Below are 20,363 nucleotides of genomic sequence, written 5' to 3'. Positions count from 1 at the left end.
AACTGGCGATTTGAAAATTGCTCCTGGAAGAGACCAAATTTTCGCCACGAATTGTTGAAGGATTTACTGTTGCCATGGCTGAGGATGCTGCGAGCAATGTGTGATCTTCAAGTAGTACACGAGCTGTGTCACGACAGCTGAGCATTCCATGGTCCACCGTTGTTTCAGGCAGCAGTAGAGGAATCTCCGGCGCTGTTCTAGCCTATCGTGGAAGAAAATGGTCGTCACATACAGCAACATTTATAAGCCGAATGCAATTAACAAATGCTACCCTCTCAAGTGGGAATTTCCATGGTTCATTCGTTATTTGTCTTCCGCATATCTTGACAAATGTTTCCACAAATTCGAACCACCCCATATGAAAAAATTGATGCCAAACGGCACACCATAGTTTTGATCCTATGAGTGAAGGACTATACTTACTCACCTCACGTATCTTTTAAGTTCGTCAAAGTTACTGACAATCTATTTTCCCCTCGCTGAGTAGTCGACAGAATTCTGCAAGTCGTCAGATCGATCACAACTTCGACCCTACAAGATATGATATCTGAACAAGAACTCATATTCCCGAGCTAAATAGAACAGATCTATTCATAAACACGTGGTTAAGTTCTATCATGAACTACGTGCAAGTGTTCATCAAGATGAAAACAGATTTTATCTTTGACGTATCAAAAGATATTTGAGGCAAAACACTTCAGCAATTAACTTCGAATTAACATAGCAACAAAAAGATGGTATGTAAGTTGAAGGTGGAAGAGGGCGGGGGGAAGAAAGTAAAGTAAAGGAAGGAACTAATGTAACCGAGCGGTTTAAGGCGCTGCAGTCATGGACTGTGAGGCTGATCCCGGCTGAGGTTCGAGTCCTCCCTCGGGCATGGGTGTTTGTGTTTTTCCTTAGGATAATTTAGGTTAAGTAGTGTGTAAGCTTAGGGGCTGATGACCTTAGCAGTTAATTCCCATAAGATTTCACACACATTTTTGAAGGAACTAATGATATAAGCTGCAACAACCATATGGGAATTGTGAGTCCGCCTTGATGCAAAACGCCTTGTTATTTGTTTACTTATTTATTCTCCAAACTAGTTTCGGCAACAAATATCACCATCATCAGTGGGTTCTTTAAATCTTATTCATTGTATGTTATGACATGATTTTAAGAATAATTGTCGCCATAACATACAATAAACAAGATTCAAAGAACCCATTGATGACGGTGATATTTGGTGCCGAAACTAGTTTGGGGAATAAATAAGTAAACAAATAACAAGGTGTTTTGCATCAGGGCGGACTCACAATTCCCATATTGACGTTTTTCTGTGCAAACACGGACCAAATGGAATGGTTCCAAGAAAAATTCATTGATATCAGCTGCATTGGGAATTTATGCGGAATCAGCGAGGACGAGGAAAAACGTGTTGGATGGGGACTCGAACCCAGCATCTCCTACTTACTATGCAGTTACGTTAACCACCTGCACATGGTGTTCAACGCACACTTCCCAGTTGAGGCACACTCCGACCTACAGCCACCTATCCGCAGTCCCCATCTATGTCCTCTATGCTCGCTAATTTTAGATTCCCGCTGGAAGTCGAACGTAAATGTGCATCCGCACTGAAGGTTGTAAATTCATTGCCCATCGAGAAGAATCATTTATCTGAATGTGTGGTGTCTGTTCTTTCGGACATAGTACTGACCAACCTAACAACATACGATTTGTAATGGCCATAATTATTAGTCTGCACATCGTCCTCAGTCACCAATAAAAATATCTACACTGATACCAGTTACACCCGTATAGCCGGCCGGAGTGGCCGAGCGGTTCTAGGCGCTACAGTCTGGAACCGCGTGACCGCTGCGGTCACAGTTTCGAATCCTGCCTCGGGCATGGAAGTGTGTGATGTCCTTAGGTTAGTTAGGTTTAAGTAGTTATAAGTTCTAGAGGACTGATAACCTCAGTAGTTAAGTCCCATAGTGCTCAGAGCCATTTGTACACCCGTATACTGGCGGAAGACACTGTTGTTGTAAGCTTAGAGAGTATTGAGAATGAGGTGAAAGGGTGTTAGACATCCTTTATTGGTGTTTGCATTATTTCTTTTCATTGGTGGAAATAGACTTCTTGATTAGTGTTTGCTGAATTCCTTGACGCTGGTGGAAAAAGGCAAATGAGAAATGGGCGGCACTTCTGACATAACGCTGTTTACTGGCCTCCAAGCGCCGATTGAGGCGTACCAGTACTCTGTGTACCTGCGGCCGCTGTAGTCTTCCGAGCGCCTGTGTGTATTGCTTCGCATGAGCTGCCATTCCGTAGCGCTGTTACTGCTGGCAGCCAAGACGCCAGATGTCTGTAGCCGTCTTCTATATCCATGTTAGCGGGTCGCTTAGCTTTTTCTATCGCCTCTGTAATCTTCATCCTAAAGGTAAGACGGTGTTTTGCAGGTACGCCGACTTCTCAAAATTCTATGGTGAAAGAGGCTGTTATCGTAATCTAGTAGGGTATTGAGGATGAGGAGAAGTATGTAAGACGTCCTTTATTGGTGTATGCATTATTTCTTTTCACTGATAGGAATAGACGTTATTGATTGATGTTTGCTTAACTGCTTGCCACTGGTGGAAACAGGTAAATGAGAAACTGGCGGAAGGTGTAACATAGCGCTGGTAACTTACTACCTAGTGTTGGTTGAGGCATGCCAGTATATAAAAATCAAAAATTTTACTCATTCATCAGTTAGCAAATATACCCTGAGGAAGGCCATTTTCAGTAGCGGTCGAAACGTTGGAAAGTTTTACACATTGACAAAAAGGTCACATGCCCAGAAGAATTTTATTGCCTGTGAAAATGGCCGCAGAAGCCTACGATTACACTTGTTTACGTTTGTTTAACATGAATTTTTATAAGTCAATGTTTGAGTAAGGTAGTGTAGAAGCAACAAGCTAAATACAGTTAGCCGTGCGGGATTAGCCGAGCGGTCTGGAGCACTGCAGTCATGGACTGTGCGGCTGGTCCCGGCGGAGGCTCGAATCCTCCCTCGGGCATGGGTGTGTGTGTTTGTCCTTAGGATAATTTAGGTTAAGTAGTGTGTAAGTTTAGGGACTGATGACCTTAGCAGTTGAGTCCCATAAGATTTCACACATATTTGAACATTTTGAATACAGTTACAGTATTTGACTAGCGCTTGCCTTTCCGTTTTTGTGTGATTTATAAAATATAACTTAAACTTGAACACATTATGAAATAATATCAGTCTGAAAATATATTTGAAGTACTTAAAATTGTAAAACTTGTGTTAAATAGAACGGTGTCTGACATAAGTGTACCCATTTGACTGTAATAGTCGACCACATGATTGGAGTGTTAATTTGGCATGCAGAGCATGTTTCCATTTTCAGTGTGTAAGTTTGGTACTCAGAAAACATTTGAACAGCCAGTACTGGTATAGCTATCAGTGATTGAACCTTCCTATGATGAATTGCTTATTGTATATACTTTTGAATGAACTTACTGAGCTTCAGGAATTTTATTCAGTTTGATTGATTCGGTGTACTGCACATGGCTTTGGCTTACATTTTCCATTACCTAAGATTGCTCTGCTAGATGAGTCATTGTCGGTAAGCTTCTATATTAGCTCCAATTTCTTGACTTTTCACGCCGTGGTCATTTCGCGAGATGTACACTCCTGGAAATGGAAAAAAGAACACATTGACACCGGTGTGTCAGACCCACCATACTTGCTCCGGACACTGCGAGAGGGCTGTACAAGCAATGATCACACGCACGGCACAGCGGACGCACCAGGAACCGCGGTGTTGGCCGTCGAATGGCGCTAGCTGCGCAGCATTTGTGCACCGCCACCGTCAGTGTCAGCCAGTTTGCCGTGGCATACGGAGCTCCATCGCAGTCTTTAACACTGGTAGCATGCCGCGACAGCGTGGACGTGAACCGTATGTGCAGTTGACGGACTTTGAGCGAGGGCGTATAGTGGGCATGCGGGAGGCCGGGTGGACGTACCGCCGAATTGCTCAACACGTGGGGCGTGAGGTATCCACAGTACATCGATGTTGTCGCCAGTGGTCGGCGGAAGGTGCACGTGCCCGTCGACCTGGGACCGGACCGCAGCGACGCACGGATGCACGCCAAGACCGTAGGATCCTACGCAGTGCCGTAGGGGACCGCACCGCCACTTCCCAGCAAATTAGGGACACTGTTGCTCCTGAGGTATCGGCGAGGACCATTCGCAACCGTCTCCATGAAGCTGGGCTACGGTCCCGCACACCGTTAGGCCGTCTTCCGCTCACGCCCCAACATCGTGCAGCCCGCCTCCAGTGGTGTCGCGACAGGCGTGAATGGAGGGACGAATGGAGACGTGTCGTCTTCAGCGATGCGAGTCGCTTCTGCCTTGGTGCCAATGATGGTCGTATGCGTGTTTGGCGCCGTGCAGGTGAGCGCCACAATCAGGACTGCATACGACCGAGGCACACAGGGCCAACACCCGGCATCACGGTGTGGGGAGCGATCTCCTACACTGGCCGTACACCACTGGTGATCGTCGAGGGGACACTGAATAGTGCACGGTACATCCAAACCGTCATCGAACCCATCGTTCTACCATTCCTAGACCGTCAAGGGAACTTGCTGTTCCAACAGGACAATGCACGTCCGCATGTATCCCGTGCCAACCAACCTGCTCTAGAAGGTGTAAGTCAACTACCCTGGCCAGCAAGATCTCCGGATCTGTCCCCCATTGAGCATGTTTGGGACTGGATGAAGCGTCGTCTCACGCGGTCTGCACGTCCAGCACGAACGCTGGTCCAACTGAGGCGCCAGGTGGAAATGGCATGGCAAGCCGTTCCACAGGACTACATCCAGCATCTCTACGATCGTCTCCATGGGAGAATAGCAGCCTGCATTGCTGCGAAAGGTGGATATACACTGTACTAGTGCCGACATTGTGCATGCTCTGTTGCCTGTGTCTATGTGCCTGTGGATCTGTCAGTGTGATCATGTGATGTATCTGACCCCAGGAATGTGTCAATAAAGTTTCCCCTTCCTGGGACAATGAATTCACGGTGTTCTTATTTCAATTTCCAGGAGTGTATTTGGGAGGAAGTAACGAGTTGTCCGACTCTTTCCGAAAAGTACTCCCTCGAAATTTCCATAGTAAACATCCAAGTGACGCACAATGCTTCTCTTGTAGTTTGTTGAGCATCTCTGTAACGCTCTCGCACTGACCAAATGATCCCATGAAGAAACGCGCCGCTCTTCGTTGGATCTTCTCTATCTCTTCCATTAGTCCTACTTGGTGGAGGCTCCATATTGATGAACAACACGCAAGAATCGGTCGATCATGCGCCTTATAAGCCACTTCCTCCGTGGATGAGTTACACTTCATTACCCCTTAATGCTGAGTGTCACGTATTCGCATCATGACAATGCTGTGATAATAACTGGTAGGTTAATTGTTTTTGAATGCCACTGCTGGTAGATGCTAATTCTTCATGACAAGTGCTGCATTCTCCTGAGTGTTTCAGGTACCTGTAAAGAACCACAATTTTTTATTTTTATCTTTCGTCTGGATGACCGACTGACCTGGCCTTGTAACATAAACCAAAACGGCCTTGCTGTGCTGGTACTGCGAAAGGCTGAACTCAAGGGGAAACTACAGCCGTAATGTGTCCCAATGGCCTGCAGCTTTGCTGCATGCTTAAATGATGATGGCGTCCTCTTGGGTAAAATATTCCGGAGGTAAAATATTCCCCCTTTTGGATCTCCGAGCGGGGACTACACAGGACGGCGTCGTTATCAGGAGAAACAAAACTGGCGTTCTGCGGAACGGAGCGTGGAATGTTAGATCTCTTAATCGGGCAGGTAGGTTAGAAAACTTAAAAATGGAAATGAATAGATTAAAGTTAGATATGGCGGGAATTAGTGAAGTTGGGTGGCAAGAGGAATGCGACTTCTGGTCAGGTGAATACAGGGTCATAAATACAAAATGAAATAGGGGTGATGCAGGAATAGGTTTAATAATGAATAAAAAATAGGAGCTACTACGAACAGCATAGTGTACGCGTTATTGCAGCCAAGGTAGACACGAAGCCCAGCCTACCACAGTAATACAAGTCTATATGCCAATTAGCTCCGCAGATGACGAAGAGATTGAAGAAATGTGTGAGAAGATAAAAGAAATTACTCAGATAGTGAACGGAGACGAAAATTTAATAGTCATAGAGGACTGGAATTCGATAGCAGGAAAAGGAAGAGAAGGAAAAGCAGTAGGTGAATATGGAATGGGGGTAAGGAATGAAAGAGGAAGCCGCCTGGTAGAATTTTGCAGAGAGCATAACTTAATCGTAGCTAACACTTGATTAAGAATCCTGAATGAAGGTTGTATACGTGGAAGAGGCCTGGAGACACTTGAAGGTTTCGGATGGATTACATAATGGTAAGACAGAGATTTCGGAACCAGGTTCTAAACTGTAAGACATTTCTAGGAACAGATGTGGACTCCGGCCACAATTTATCAGTTACGAACTGCAGATTAAAACTGAAGAAGTTGAAAAAAGGCAGGAGTTTAAAGAGATGGGACTTGGATAAATTAAAACAACAAGAGGTTCTAGAGAGTTTCAGAGAGAGCGTTAGGGAACGATTGACAAGAACCGGGAAAAGAAGTACAGTAGAAGAAGAATGGGTAGCTTTGAGAGATGAAATAGTGAAGGCAGCAGAGGATCAAGTAGATAAAAAGACGAGGGCTAGTATAAATCCTAGGGTAACAAAAGAGAGATTGAATTTAATTGATGAGTGGAGAAAATATAAAAATGCAGTGACTCAAGCAGGCAAAAAGGAATACAAACGTCTCAGAAATGAGACCGACAGGAAGTGCAAAATGGCTAATCAGGGATGGCTAAAGGACAAATGCAAGGATGTAGAGGCAGGGGGTAAGATACATGCTGCCTGCAGGGAAATTAGAGAGACCTTTAGGGAAAAGAGAACCACTTATATGAATATCAAGAGCTCAGATGTAAAATCAGTTCTAAGCAAAGAAGGGAAGGCAGAAGGGTGGAAGGAGTATATAGAGGGTCTACACAAGGGCGATGCACTTGAGGGCAATATTATGGAAATGGAAGAGAACGTAGATTAAGATGAAATGGGAGATATGATACTGCGCGAAGAATTTGACAGAGTATTGGAAGATCTAAGTCGAAACAAGGTCCCGGGAGCAGACAACATTCCATTAGAACTACTGATATCCTTGGAAGAGCCAGCTCTGACAAAACTCTACCATCTCGTGAGCAAGATGTATGAGACAGGTGAAGTACCCTCAGCTGATAGGTATACCTGCTTAAAGGGAGTCTCTCTAACTAAGTGCTCACCTTCTGAGGATGTAATGTTTTCAAGAAGAGAAGGAATTAGCATATTTCATCAAAATATAAGAGGTATTAGGGATAAAGTTAGTGAACTGCTTATAGATGTTGACTCTGAAATTATTGGTATATCAGAGCACCACTTAAATAATTTGACAATTCAGAGGCTCCCTTTACTAGGATACAGATTAGCTGGCTGTTTTTCAAGGGGTTCCTTGTGGGGTGGGGGAATGGCTGTGTACGTAAAAAATAGTATTCCATTAGAGTCCATAGACGTATCACGGCACTGCACTGTACAGATATTTCAATGTTATGCAGGGACAATTGAATTTAGTGAAACTAAACTTCTAATTGCTGTTTTTTATAGGTCCCCTAACTCTGACTTCAGAGCATTTCAGGCTAATGAGGATTCTTCATTCACTTTGTAGGAAGTACCAGAAATAAGTTATATGTGGTGACTGCAATATAACTTTGGATATGATGGTGCAAGAAAAAGGTTCTTGGTAGATCTCATAAATTCATATGATCTGATGCAGGTTGTGTTACTTCCAACGAGGGTGCAGTGGAACAGTAGCACATCCATAGAAAATATTTTTATTCATTCTTCATTACTGGATGGGCATTCTGTTAGTAAACGGGTGAGTGGCCTTTCAGACCATGATGCACAAATTTTAACACTAAAAGGCTTTAGAACTCAAACAAATGTCACATTTAATCACAAACTATGTAGGAAAGTTAATCCAACAGCAATACAGAGTTTTCTAAACCTTGCCAAGTTACAAGAGTGGCAGGGTGTTTATAGTGCCGATAACATAGATGACAAATATAATGCTTTCCTTAACACATTTTTCATGTTCTTTGAGAGTTGCTTTCCATTAGAACGTTCTAAACGGTGTTCTAGCAGCAATAGGTAGCCCGGGCGGCTGACAAGTGGGATAAGGATATCTTGTAGAACAAAGCGGGAATTATATCAAAATGTTAGAAGCAGTCACAATCAAGCTAGAGTAGCACATTACAGACAGTATTGTAAGGTGCTTAAAACTGTTAATAGGAAGCCAAAGAGTATGTGGTATGCAAATAGAGTAGCTAATTCACAGGATAATATTAAAACCATTCGGTCAGTTGTGAAGGAAGTGTCTGGTCAGCAGCACAAGGCAGATGATATAAAATCAGTTCGAAGTAAAAATATTTCTGTTACTGATAAATTAGACATATCTACAGTATGTAACAATCATTTTCTGACCATTGCTAGTGAATTAAATAAAAATTTGATTTCTACCAGGAATCAATGAGTTTCTTGACAAATGCCTTTCCGCGATTCATGTCTGAAAAAGCTCCTCAGAGATACAGACAAAAGGGAGATTGAGTCAATAATTAAATCACTGAAGACTAAGGACTCTCATGGTTATGATGGAGTGCCTAGCATAATATTAAAGTACTGTGCTGTACATGTTAGCCTTGTATTTAGCCATATTTCTAATTTTTCCTTTAGGAATGGTCAGTACCCTGAACGATTTAAGTACTCAGTAGTAAAGCCGCTCTATAAAAGGGGGGAAGGGGAGAATATAGATAATTTTAGACCTATTTCTATGCCTTCAGTGTTTGCAAAACTTACTGACAAATCTGTGTATGTAAGGATATTTTATATCGCACGATTTGCTATCAAATGTACAGTTCGGCTTTAGAAGTCGTTTAACAACTGAAAGTGCTATATTCTCTTTTCTCTGAGGTACTGGATGGGTTAAACAAAAGATTTGAAACGCTTGGCATATTTTTTTTTATTTAACTAAGGCATTTGATTGTGTTGATCACAAAATATTGCTCCAGAAGTTGGACTCGCATTCGGGAGGACGACGGTTCAATCCCGCGTCCGGCCATCCTGATTTGGGTTTTCCGTGATTTCCCTAAATCGCTCCAGGCAAATGCCGGGATGGTTCCTTTCAAAGGGCACGGCCGACTTCCTTCCCGGTCCTTCCCTAATCCGATGAGACCGACGACCTCGCTGTCTGGTCTCCTTCCCCAAAACAACCAACCAACCAGAAGTTGGACCATTACGGAATACGGGGAGCAGCTCACAGTTGGTTTACCTCTTATTTCAGCAACAGACAGCAAATGGTCATTATTCGTAATGTTGAGAATAGCTATGATGTGGGGTCTGAGTGGTGTATGGTCAAGTGGGGGGTGCCACAGGGATCAGTGTTGGGGACACTCTTGTTCCCTATGTATACTTCTAGTATTACGGGTAATTCTAAAATATTTCTGTTTGCTGATGACACTAGTTTCGTAGTAAAGGGTGTTGTGGTCAACATGGGCTCGGTTTCAAATAGTGCAGGTCGTGACGTAAGTTCATGGCTTGTAGAAAATAAACTAACGCTAAATCATAATAAGACTAAGTTTTTACAGTTTCTAACACACAATTCAATAAAACGTGACGTTTTAATTTCACAGAATGGGAATATGATTAGTGAAACTGAACAGTTAAGATTTCTAGGTGTTCAGATAGATAGTAAACTGTAGTAGAAAGCCCACATTCAGGATCTTATATATATATATATATATATATATATATATATATATATATATATATATATATATAATGACTGTAGGGAATATATATATATATATATATATATATATATATATATATTCCCTACAGTCATTTCTTGTTAACAATATTAGCTTATTCCCAAGAATAAGCAGTTTTCACTCAGTTAATACTCGGCAGAAATCAAACCTGCATTTGTATCGGACTTCCTTATCTCTTGTGCAGAAAGGTGTGCAGTATACTGCTGCATCCATTTTCAATAAGCTACCACTCGAATTTAAAAATCTTAGCAGTAATCCACGTGCTTTCAAATCGAAACTGAAGAGTTTCCTCATGGGTCACTACTTCCATTCTGTCGAGGAGTTCCTTGATAAATTAAGCTGATTCTTGGTGGAGTGTTGATTGCGTTTACTCAGTTTGGTCCTACGGAACTTGACGTGTAAATAAATAAATAAAACTTCAAGAAGAATATAATAATTCCAATCCCCTAAGAAAGCAGGTGTTGACGGCTACGAAAATTATCAAACTATCGGTTTAATAATTCACGGCTGCAAAATACTAACACGAAATCTTTACGGACGAATGGAAAAAGTGGTTGAAGCCGACCTCGGGGAACATCAGTTTGGATTCCGCAGAAATGTTGGAACACGTGAGGCGCAGTACTGATCCTACGACTTATCTTAGAAGATGCCCGCCCGGTTAGCCGTGCCGTCTAGCGCATGGCTTTCCGGACTGGGAAGGAGAGCGCCTGGTCCCTGGCACAAATCCGCCCGGCAGACTTATGTCGAGGTCCGGTGAGCCGAGCAGTCTGTTTCGCTTTTAGGCGGTTTTCCGTCTGCCTCGGCGAATGAGGACTGGTTCCCTTTATTCCGCCTCAGCTACATTATGTTGGCGATTGCTACTCTATCACTCAAACGTAGGGGTTACAGCCATCTGGTGTGAGAGTGTAAAACGTTCCAGGGATGGCGGGAGGGGGGGGGGGGGGCCGTCCACGGGGGCCAAACCGCACAATAATGACCCTGAGAAATTGGTTCGGTGTTGGGCGGCGGAGGGGGGAAGTGGACTACGGTAGTCGTCGTGGGGTTGTGGGCCGCTGCGGCTGCGGCGGGGATGGAGCCTCTCCATCATTTCTAGACCCCCGGTTAACATACAATACAATACAACTCAATATCTTACAAGATAGATTAATAACAGGAAAACCTACATTTATAGCATTTGTAGACTTCGAGAAATCACTTGACAATGTTGACAGGAATACTCTCTTTCAAATTCTGAAGGTGGCAGGGGTCAAATACAGGGAGCGAAAGGGTATTTACAATTTGTACAGAAACCAGATGGCAGTTATAAGAGTCGAGGGGCATGAAAGGGAGGCGGTGGTTGGGAAGGGAGTGAGACAGTGTTGTAACCTATCCCCGATGTTATTTGTAGTACGAATTAAAATCTATGGAGAAAAAATAAAAACTTTGAAGTTTGCCGATGACACTGTAATTCTGTCAAAAACAGAAAGGACCTGGAAGAGCAGTTGAACGGAATTTACAGTACCTTGAAAGGAGGATATAAGACGAACATCAACAAAAGCTAAACGAGGGTAATGGAATGTAGTCGAATTAAATCAGATGATGCTGAGGGAATTAGATTAGGAAATGAGTTTTGCTATTGGGGAGCAAAATAACTATGGTAGTCGGAGTAGAGAGTATATAAAATGAAGACTGGCCTTTGTAAGGAAAGCGTTTTTGGAGAAGAGAAATTTGTTAACATCGAGTATAGATTTAAGTGTAAGAAAATCTTTTCTGAAAGTATTTGTATCGAGTGTAGCCATTTATGGAAGTGAAACATGGACGATAAATAGTTTAGACAAGAAGAGAATAGATGATTTCGTAATGTGGTGCTACAGAAGAATGCTGAAGATTAGATGGGTAGATCATGTAACTAGTGAGGAGGTGCTGAATAGAAATGGGGAGAAGAGGAATTTGTGGCACAACTTGACTAGAAGAAGGGATGTTCTGAAGCATAAAGGGATCACCAATTTATTATTGGAGGGCAGCGTAGAGGGTAAAAATCGTAGAGGGAGGCCAAAAGATGAATACACTAAGCAGATTCAGAAGGATGTAGGTTGCAATAGATACCTGGAGAGGAAGAAGCACAGGATATAGTAGCATGGAGAGCTGCATCAAACCAGTCTCTGGACTGAAGACCACAACAACAACAACATCTTTCATCGACAAATTTTTTCATTCATTAAGGGGTTAAGACTCTTTCTACGAATCTCAGTCTGGTGTCTAATTTTCTTATTATTTGTTTTATTTGGTCATTCCACTTAAGGTCGATCTGAATTGTTACTCCTAGATATTGTACGGCAGATACTGTTTCCAGCAGTTTCTCATCGATAGTGTAGCTGTACAGTGGTGTATTTCTTTCCCTGTTTATATGCAATACGTTACATTTATTTACATTCAGTGTCAACTGCCAGAGTCTACAGCACTCAACAATCGTCTGCAAGTCATTCTCCAAATCGATACTGTCTTCTGGCGTTGCTGCTTTGTTATAGAGCAACCGCATCATCTGTAAACAGTCTTAAAGAGCATCCGACGCTTTCTACTAGATCATTTATATACATTATAAACAGTAATGGTCCTTCCTATCACACTTCCTTGGGGTGCTCCGAAAATTACCTTTACATCTTTCGATGTTGTTCCGTTATGACAGACGTGTTGAGTCCTATACGCAAGGAAGTCTTGAATCCAATCGCAAATCTGGTCCGATACTCGATACGCTCCCCTCTTTTTTTCACTGAACGACTGTGCGATGTTGTGTACTACACTGGTATCCAAAATTAAAGCAACAAACGGAAGTTTGCAAGGTTGCGTTAATTTTCCACAAAACAGTATACACAGGTGATAGTAAGTAGAAATAATGTAAAGAATACAGAACGTAAACAACTGCAACATGCATAACGGTAGACAAAGATGTCCTTCGTTTTTTTCAACTCAACAGATTTGCACATACATTCTGACAACTGGTTAACTTGCTCACTATGGGGTGTGACCACCTCTGGCAGCAATACAGGCATGACAACGACGGGGTATGCTACGAATGATGTCATCAGTCTCATGCAGCGAAATGCAAGGAAGATCTGCAGCGGATAGGAACTTGGTGCAGGGAGTGGCAACTGACCCTTAACATACACAAATGTAATGTATTGCGAATACATAGAAAGAAGGATCCTTTATTGTATGATTATATGATAGCAAAACAAACACTGGTAGCAGTTACTTCTGCAAAATATCTGTGAGTATGCGTGCGGAACGATTTAAAGTGGAACGATCATATAAAATTAATTGTTGGTAAGGTGGGTGCCAGGTTGAGATTCATTGGGAGAGTCCTTAGGAAATGTAGTCCATCAACAAAGGAGGTGGCTTACAAAACACTCGTTCGACCTATACTTGAGTATTGCTCATCAGTGTGGGATCCGTACCAGGTCGGGTGGACAGTGGAGATAGAGAAAATCCAAAGAGCGACGCGTTTCGTCACAGGGTTATTTGGTAAGCGTGATAGCGTTACGGAGATGTTTAGCAAACTCAAGTGGCAGACTCTGCAAGAGAGGCGCTCTGCATCGCGGTGTAGCTTGCTGTCCATGTTTTGAGAAGGTGCGTTTCTGGATGAGGTATCGAATATATTGCTTCCCCCCAAATTATACCACCCGAGGAGATCACGAATGTAAAATTAGAGAGATCCGAGCGCGCACGGAGGCTTTCTGGCAGTCGTTCTTCCCGCGAACCATACGTGACTGGAACAGGAAAGGGAGGTAATGACAGTGGCACGTAAAGTGCCCTCCGCCACACACCGTTGTGTGGCTTGCGGAGTATAAATGTAGATGTAGATGTTGTGGCAATAATGCCCGTTCCTCCTGCAGAGCTGCCCGCTAGTCTTGGAGAGTGGTTGGTTGGTTGATTCGGGGCAGTGGACCAAACAGCAAGGTCATCGTCCCATCGGATTAGGGAAGGATGCAGAAGGAAGTCGGCCGTGGCCTTTCAAAGGAACAATTCCGCCATTTACCTGAAGTGATTTAGGAAATCACGGAAAACATGCATCAGGGTGCCCGAACACGGGTTTGAACCATCTTCCTTCCAAATGCGTCCAGTGTGCTAGCGACTGCGCCGCTTCGCTCGGTTTGGAGAGTGGTCGGTGGAAGCTGACGTGATGCAACCCGTCTACCCGTGCATTCCAGACACGCTCTATGGGATTCAAATCGGGAGAGCGAGCAGGCCACGCCATGGGTGCAATATCTTCCGTTTCCAAGAAAATATCCGCCTGTGCTCTATGAGTTCGAGCATTATCGTCTATCAGTACGAAGTCTGGCCCACAGCACATCGCAACAACTACACGTGAGATCCCAAGATCCCGTCACGATACCTGACGGCAGTTTAACCTTGCCGATTCACCCGCACAATTTCATGAAGAGGAGTTCGTGTGGTTAGCGTAATCCCTGCCCACACCATTAGAGATCCTCCTCGATATCGGCCTCTTTCCACAGCGTTTGGGTCCCGAAATCGAGTTCCACGTTCTCTGCCGGCCGGGGTGGCCGAGCGGTTCTAGGCGCTACAGTCTAGAACCGCGCGATCGCTACGGTCGCAGGTTCGAATCCTGCCTCGGGCATGGATGTGTGTGATGTCCTTAGGTTAGTTAGGTTTAAGTAGTTCTAAGTTCTAGGGGACTGATGACGTCAGAAGTTAAGTCCCATAGTGCTCAGAGCCATTTGAACCATTTTCCACGTTCTCTCCAAATAATCACTCTCCAGACCAAATCGAGATTTATCTGTGAAAAGAAAACTGGCCCACTGTTCGACCGTTCAGGTGGCATACTGACGACTCCACTCTGGACCTTCCCTTCCGTGAAGTCACGTCAGAGGCACACATACAGGAGGTCCCCGACAGTAAATGCCACTCTGCCGAAGCCTTCTGTACACAGTTTGCCTCGATACAACACGTCCAGTAGATGCTACGGGGTCAGATGCCTGTTGCCATGCAGTACTAAGGCGGTACCGTGTTGCCCTTACAGCCAAATCACAGTACTCTCTTTCTGATGTCACACATGATTGGCCCTCCCCTGGCCTTCAGGATACAACTTCGGTCTCTATAAACTGTCGACATAGCCTAGAAACAACAGAACTATTGACATTAAGCCTTCGGGCCACATCAGTTTGCGACTGCCCTGCTTCCATTCTTCCTACGGCCCTCCACCACAGAGAGTCTTTTTGGCGTCTTTTCTATGTCATACTGCACCGTCTGTGACTGTGTACACAGCAATTGTGGATGAGGGACTGCCCAGGAAACATTATCCCATTTGATTAGTGCCCTGACGTCATCGTTGGAGTGGTTGTCCGTTGACACGAATGCCACCTCCCGTGAAGATCACCATCGTGCGGACTTCTGTCGACAGTTCGTATTATTGTATCGTGAATTAGACACAGAACGGGGAAATAGTAGTTTGTTTTAATTTTGGACACTAGTGCACTTTATATACAATGGCAAGGAGAGGAGGGATACAGAGTGGTGTAGCGGCTGTCGTCGTAGGAAGTGGGACACGAGCAGAAATGCTTAGCAATCTAATGAATAGAGTAAACAGAAGCTTTACTTAACCTGTAGCTTTCTTTAAGTGTACGAAGACTCTTTAAAAATGAACATACAGCAGTGAAGTTCAACTAATACAATGGCGACCAGGGTATCATGGGGTGAGACTCTCTTAACTTTTGCACTCCGTTCCGACAGGGCTGCGTCTCATTGCGAATTGGCTGCACGGTTGCGGCCGATCATCCTAAATCAGAGAGGCAGAGGGCACTCGTGTTAGGGAGCTGCTGGAGGCATGGGTCAGTAGGCGTGCTACATTGGGTCCGCCAGATCCCGCAATGACGGAAACCTGCGTTGCCGTTACCAACTATGGGACGCCAGACGGGTGGTATCGATCTATGATAACACATGCAGGACGGTGGCAACGTGGCATCAACCTGAGTGTCGTTGTCTACAGCACTATAAGTGTCATGGAACCTTCCGTTGCTCCAGCGAACTACGGTAAACTGCTGCTAAAAGGAGAGGAATTTCTTTCGCGTAATCTTTGTAGAATCTTCAGGAATTTCATCAGGTCCTCATGCCTTTACAGTACTAAGAGACTGTAGTTGCTTTTCTATTCCGCAATCGGTTATCTGAGTATCCGCCATTTCGACATTCGTCCGATTATTGATAGGAGGGATCGTATTACGATCTTCCTCGACGAAACAATTTCGGAAGACCGAATTCAATATATTGGCCTTCTCTCTGTTATCTCCCATTTCGGTGCCTGTACAGTCTCTGAGTGACTGAATAGATGATTTCGAACAGCTTACTGGTTTTTCGTAAGACCAAAACATCTTAGGGTTTTTAGTCACGTCGGTTGACGAAATTTTACTTTCAGAGTCACTGAACGCTTCTGTCATTGCTCTCCTAATGCTCATTTTCGCTTCGTACAACTTTTTTTCGTTAGCTAGGCTTTTACTTCTCTTGAATCTGTGATGAAGCTCTCTTTGTTTACGTAGCAGTTTTCTAACACGGCTATTAAACCACGGTTGATCTTTCCCATCCCTTAAGTCCTTACTCGGAACATACTTTTGAAAGGCATATTGGATGATGCTTTTGAATTTTATCCATTTGTACCCCGCATATTCTTCCTCAGCACTGAATATTTGATATTGACTACTCAGGTACTCTGCAACTTGTATCCTGTCACTGTTGCTAAGCAAAAATATTTTCCTGCCTTTCTTGGCATTCTTTGCAATACCCGTAGTGATAGTTACTACCGCAGACCTGATAATTGATACCCTTCCTCGGCATTAACGGATTTGATAAGTCGAGATCACTTTGTGCTCTAAGGTCTAAGGTGTTAGCTTCGCGAGTTGGTTCTTTAATGATCTGCTCGAAGCAATTTTCGAACAAGGCATTCAGAAAAATGTCACACCAGTTTCGAAAGCATGGCTCTCCCAATCTATATCTGGCAAGTTGAAGTCATCTTCTATTACAGAGATATGATCAGGAAAGTTATTAATGATATTCTCTAAGTTCTCTCTGAACAGCTTCGTCACTACAGCTCCTGAGTGAGGCGATGTATAAAAGTGTCCGATGTAAGTTTCGACAGACCTTTCACGCTTAATTTCACTCGCTTTGGGGTAACAAAATGCTGCGCAGAATATCGTCGACGTATCTTTGTGTTGTAAGGATTCCGCGGATGGCAAAAATTTAAGTGCTCGTTTTTCCCGCGCACCGTTCGAGAGTGGAACGGTAGAGAGACAGCTTGGAGGTGGTTCATTGAACCCTCTGCCAGGCACTTAATTGTGAATAGCAGAGTAATCACGTAGCTGTAGATGTAGCTGTAGATGAAGATGTAGCTGAAAGGGGTTCCGTGGTGTAAAGAAATGGCACCCCACACTATCACTCCTAGCTATCGCGCCTTATGGCGGTCGACAGTCAGACCGGTATCCCATCACTCTCCAGGGCGTCTCCAGACACGTTTTCGCTCCGTAATCTCATTTAATGGAGTGGAATTCTCTTCAGTGATGAGCCCCGCTTCGAACTGAGCCCAAACGACTAGCGAAGACGTTTCTGGAGATCGCCTGGATAGCGGTGGAACACCAACATCATTATTGCCCACCATACAGCCCGACAAGCACGAGTGATGGTCTGGGGTGCCATCTCTTGGACTCCTTTGAGTGTCATCCGCGGCACCCTTACAGCACAGCGGTACTTTGGCGATATTCCACGCCCCGTTTTGTTGCACTTCTTGGCGAGCTATCTCTTGAAAATTAAATCAATACAATGAAACGAATACCCTTAGCTGCATACAGGCGTTGATATATGTCAACGGAGACAGTTGAAAATGTGTGCCCCGACCGGGATTCGAACTCGGGATCTCCTGCTTACATGACAGACACTCTGTCCAGCTGAGTCACCGAGGACACAGAGGATAGTGTGACTGCAGGGACTTATCTTTGGCACGCCTCCCGTGAGACCCACATTCCCAACTTATTGTCCCGCACTATATTCGTTGTGCCCCTGACCATTACACTCGTTACTCGTGGCTTTACCGATTCCCGTATGAGTTCGGGCAATGTGTGTGCATCCGCATAGAAGATGGTCAAATGGCCGGTGAGCCTTAACTACACTCCTGGAAATTGAAATAAGAACACCGTGAATTCATTGTCCCAGGAAGGGGAAACTTTATTGACACATTCCTGGGGTCAGATACATCACATGATCACACTGACAGAACCACAGGCACATAGACACAGGCAACAGAGCATGCACAATGTCGGCACTAGTACAGTGTATATCCACCTTTCGCAGCAATGCAGGCTGCTATTCTCCCATGGAGACGATCGTAGAGATGCTGGATGTAGTCCTGTGGAACGGCTTGCCATGCCATTTCCACCTGGCGCCTCAGTTGGACCAGCGTTCGTGCTGGACGTGCAGACCGCGTGAGACGACGCTTCATCCAGTCCCAAACATGCTCAATGGGGGACAGATCCGGAGATCTTGCTGGCCAGGGTAGTTGACTTACACCTTCTAGAGCACGTTGGGTGGCACGGGATACATGCGGACGTGCACTGTCCTGTTGGAACAGCAAGTTCCCTTGCCGGTCTAGGAATGGTAGAACGATGGGTTCTATGACGGTTTGGATGTACCGTGCACTATTCAGTGTCCCCTCGACGATCACCAGTGGTGTACGGCCAGTGTAGGAGATCGCTCCCGACACCATGATGCCGGGTGTTGGCCCTGTGTGCCTCGGTCGTATGCAGTCCTGATTGTGGTGCTCACCTGCACGGCGCCAAACACGCATACGACCATCATTGGCACCAAGGCAGAAGCGACTCTCATCGCTGAAGACGACACGTCTCCATTCGTCCCTCCATTCACGCCTGTCGCGACACCACTGGAGACGGGCTGCACGATGTTGGGGCGTGAGCGGAAGACGGCCTAACGGTGTGCGGGACCGTAGCCCAGCTTCATGGAGACGGTTGCGAATGGTCCTCGCCGATACCCCAGGAGCAACAGTGTCCCTAATTTGCTGGGAAGTGGCGGTGCGGTCCCTTACGGCACTGCGTAGGATCCTACGGTCTTGGCGTGCATCCGTGCGTCGCTGCGGTCCGGTCCCAGGTCGACGGGCACGTGCACCTTCCGCCGACCACTGGCGACAACATCGATGTACTGTGGAGACCTCACGCCCCACGTGTTGAGCAATTTGGCGGTACGTCCACCCGGCCTCCCGCATGCCCACTATACGCCCTCGCTCAAAGTCCGTCAACTGCACATACGGTTCACGTCCAAGCTGTCGCGGCATGCTACCAGTGTTAAAGACTGCGATGGAGCTCCGTATGCCACGGCAAACTGGCTGACACTGACGGCGGCGGTGCACAAATGCTGCGCAGCTAGCGCCATTCGACGGCCAACACCGCGGTTCCTGGTGTGTCCGCTGTGCCGTGCGTGTGATCATTGCTTGTACAGCCCTCTCGCAGTGTCCGGAGCAAGTATGGTGGGTCTGACACACCGGTGTCAATGTGTTCTTTTTTCCATTTCCAGGAGTGTATATAAAGCTATCTCTTGTCTTGGTGGATGACGGTTTCGGACATGGGTTTTTATCCGCAGTTTGTTTCCCTCCTGGATACCAAAAAACACTGGAGATTTTAGAGGATTCCAGGGGAAGAATAAACAGGAGATGGAAATCCGTGTCCGAAACCGTCATCCACCGAGACAACAGAGCATCAAGTTCATAGGAGGGAACACTACGCAGCAGCTATCTCCATCGTCTCCACTGGATATTGCGGCAATCAGTCGTAATCACTGAATAACAAATAACATTGGGAAACGTTGGCTTACGGTCCACCAGCATACAAAGTCATGTCCGCTGCCGAACGGGTGGCCTAGTGTCAGGTGCCGGCGCCTATAACTTCGTCGTAGGGTGTCATTTCTGGGCACGTGTTCCTATCCTCTATTTGTTCCTCAAGACATTCTTTACAGCACCTCGAAATCTGTCGCAACACTTCTGGGACACTCTGTATATCGATCTGCGAAGACGAACATTCTCTGAAAAGAATTTGGCTGATGTATCGTCGATTTTAGCAGCCAATGCGTCTCTGATCCCAAGGTGGGCGGGGGTGTTCCTTTAATCTAAAAAGCACCATGTGCATGTCAGAAGTATTCCGCTACCCTAGTAGTCGCGTCCAGAATGTAGTGCACGCCTGACCTATGAAGAACAATCCTACAACTCTTCATCCGATAGTGGAGGTCTAGAAATTCACCTCCGATACCAACGCATAATCGTTTGAGCCTCTTAGACCTTCCACTGTGCTCCAAACCAGAGGACCACGATCGACCCAGGGTATGATGCTACAAATCGCGAGTTCGTCTGCAAACCGGCCGGAGTAGCCGTGCGGTTCT

Source organism: Schistocerca serialis, chromosome 3 (genome assembly GCF_023864345.2).
Source record: "Schistocerca serialis cubense isolate TAMUIC-IGC-003099 chromosome 3, iqSchSeri2.2, whole genome shotgun sequence".
Lineage (NCBI taxonomy): Eukaryota > Metazoa > Arthropoda > Insecta > Orthoptera > Acrididae > Schistocerca > Schistocerca serialis.
Note: the sequence above shows the minus strand (reverse complement) of the source record.